Source organism: Octopus sinensis, linkage group LG4 (genome assembly GCF_006345805.1).
Source record: "Octopus sinensis linkage group LG4, ASM634580v1, whole genome shotgun sequence".
NCBI lineage: Eukaryota > Metazoa > Mollusca > Cephalopoda > Octopoda > Octopodidae > Octopus > Octopus sinensis.
Window position 1 is genome coordinate 4467799 of NC_043000.1, and position 3831 is coordinate 4471629.

The window sequence follows — 3831 nt, forward strand, 5'->3', positions numbered from 1 at the left end:
TGTCTATGGTGGTGTTGTATAAATAGAACCGTATGTATGTATGTATGTACGTATGTATGTATATATATACTTTAAATAAAACCCTTGATTCAATAACACTGTATAAACTCTATACATGGAATGACCAATTTTAAATACTATTGGATTTTATTCATAAGGTATTGGAATATTATATATATATATATATATATATATATATATATATATATACCATTCTGCCTAAATAATAGATCTACAAATACAATATCCTGCATATCACACATCTATTTTCCTTCTCCCACCTCACTCTCTATTTCGTATCTTATCTAAATTAACTATTGCTTAACCATCTTCTCACACCATCTCCAATGAAGGGATATAATAAATATCCTAGAAACAGCTGTAAGGCCTTCTATTTATAAATGTTCTAAAATCTACACAGCATTAGTTTTTTATCTCATTTCAGGGAAAAAAAATTGTACATATATATATATATATATATATATGTAGGTCCCGGGTTGATCCGGGGTTAACCACATAAGTAAGGTACTCAATACATAGCAGAGTAAATTAATTTATTATATAGAAGGAGCTTCTACAGGACTAGTACTGTCCTGTAGAAGCTCCTAGTACTAGTCCTGTAGAAGCTCCTTCTATATAATAAATATATATATATATATATATATATATATATATATACATATATATACATACATACATATACATACACATATATATATATATATGTATGTATATATGTGTGTGTGTGTGTGTGTGTGTGTGTATGTATATATATTATATATGTGTGTGTGTATCATCATCATCATCCTTGCTTAACGTCTGTTTTCCATGCTGGCATGGGTTGGATGTTTTAACTGAGGATTGGCAAGCCAGGAGGCTGCACCAGGTTCCAGTCTGATCTGGCAAGGTTTCTACAGCTGGATGCCCTTCCTAATGCCAACCACTCCAAGAGTGTGTGTGCGTGTATGTATATATGTAAAATATGTATGTATGTGTTTGTATATGTTTGTGTGTCTGTGTTTGTCCCCAAACATCGCTTGACAACTGATGATGGTGTGTTTACATCTCCGTAACTTAGCGGTTCAGCAGAAGAGACCAATAGAATAAGTACTAGGCTTACAAAGAATAAGTCCTGGGGTCGATTTGCTCGACTAAAGGTGGTGCTCCAGCATGGCCACAGTTAAATGACTGAAACAAGTAAAAGAATAAAAGAGTATAGAAAATAACCATTGATGATAAATGGAATTTTAGTTTCCCCTAGGGAAAAAAACCAGATTACATGTATCTCATTTAAAGACTGAAGATCTAGAAAGTTGAAAAAAAATTAGTAGCAAATATTCAGTCTTAGAAAATGTATGCAACATTCTTGACTAGATGATTATTCTAGCATATTTTCCCAATATAAGATTATTTGAAAAAAATATAGTAAACTATAAACCAAGCTCTAAATACAAAATTGAGACCAAACATATCCTTTGATTATTTTTCAGGTGATGCTAGTAGAGAGATTGGTGATGTTAAGCAAATTGTAAAACATTTTAATAGAAATTTCTTAAGTATAGGTCACACTTTCATAAACATACTCAATTTTTTTTTATCAAACGTCTATTGGTAATCTTTAACTTATAAGCATATTCCAGTAGAGGAAGCCACAAAAATTACATTGACAAGTACAGAATTTAGTGCCTTAGATATCACACCTGTTTTTAGAAAAATGTTGGTAGTTGGTTCTAAATATGTTGAGTTTTTCACCTTTGGCTTCAGCTATTGAGATATGCTATTACCTTAATTGCTATGCATACAACCAATCGGGCATGAGAATTGATGACTACTAGTAATTTGTTGCTTTTGAATAAAAGAAAAAAGTTGCTTCATACTAGAAGAATATGTACATTTATGGTTAAATTACATCCATAGAATGGGATAATATTAAAACAAGCATAGAAAGTTATCATTGATACAATGTTCATTTACCCAGACATCTCACAAATGCAACATTTCAAAGACTTCTTGTGGTGACAGTCACATTGAATGATCAAGCCCACGAAATTTTTTTTTCATACTTAGTACCAATATAATCATAATATGAAAGGTATTTATAGAAAATTCGATAAAAATTACCCGTTTTTCTGAAGTTATGAGTAAGGAAAGCCGTCTCGTGTGTTTTTTCCAAAGCTTCTCACCCAACCTCCAGAAACATTTTTTTCACCACATCAATATAATCGGAATCTACACCATTTGAAGTATATTTATAGAAAACTAGCAGTGTCGCCCGGCGTTGCTCGGTTTGTTTCGACCCTTTAGAATTGGAATTTTTGAAAAGTAAAAACTTTGCATTATGTAGCTTTTTATTCTTTTAAGTGAACATTTTTCTGGTTGAAATACACTGAAAAATGGTGACACAGCAGTCAAAAAATGGTAAAAAATAGGGATTTTCATAGAAAAAAAAGTCCCTTTTTTATGTAAAAAATTTTTGGTGTTAACGTGGTCCGATTTGAATTTTTTCTTCTACGGAAGGAAGAGCAAGACTTCTATCATACTCTCAATTTTGGTCAACTTGCGCTGCAGGGTCTCGGAGAAGATAGTGTTAGTTGAAGGCTACCAAACCTGCCATACACAGACAACTTCAGCTTTATACATATAGAGATTTCATACAAAAATATCCATTTTCTGGAAGTTATGAGGCAACAAATTCGGGGAGTGCATACATGCAGGAATACCTAATCTGCCATCATATGGTTATCTCAGTGTTCCTAGTTCTTAAATCTTGTTCATCACTTAGATCACCAAGGATGTCTGGGAAATGACCCAAGAGGCTGTGGAGGTAATGCAAACTGATGCTCACATTATAGTCAAGTTGACAGCAAGGCAAGAGCATTTTCTCCACTAGCTCAGAGTAGCTGATGGCTTCATGGCTCTCAAGAAAATTTCTTGCAGCCAAAGTGAATGAAGACTGTGCATCTGCTTCAACATTGTTCATTGAACTTTGGAAATGTTTGTCTTTCAGGAGTTCCTGATTTGTGGCCCATCAAAGACGCCTGCCTTCAGTTTTTTCATGCACAACACTGGAAATTTTCTGCATATGTATCAAAGCAGTCCCCTTCTTTGTTCTAATCCTTCATAAATTCTTTGATTAAACCTTGTTTGATTGTGCAGTGGTAGTAAAATGATCTTATCTCTGTCAACAAAGGGTTCTGAAATTAGATTCTTTTCTCCAATGACCATGTTTTCTCTTAGAGGCTGTTGTTTTCTAACCCAGTGCTCGTCCTTAGACCTACTAACCTAGAGACAGAAACAATAGGGATACTTGGTGTATCCACTCTACTAACCCAAGAGAAAATTCATTGTTTTAAGATCCACATAGATATGGTATGGCATCATCTGTAAGACCAAAATAATTGTTTCCTACTGCTTGGTCACCTTAACTGAGTGACCAGTTGGGATGGATTCACATTTGTCTCTATTGTGTAGAAGCACACCTTTTAAGCTCTGCTTAGATCTCTCTATGAGCAACTGCCATTCACTCAGAACATATTTTGATATACCCACTTTCATCAGCAAGCCTTGAACGTCATTACAAAAATCAAAATCATTTTCTTCTGAGAAGAAGGGCAGTAGATCCATTTCTCTATTGTGATAGCATGTGATATATTGATAAATGCATTATCTCCTAAACTAAACCTGTTAGAAACAAATAAAGGTAATTTTCTTATTCGGTAGCATGAATATACCTAGAATCAGTTCTAAAATTTGTGGCACAAATTTTTTTTTTTAATTTGTTCCCCAGAGTAATTAATGATTTGAAATTTGTGCTTATGACATTATCTCTAT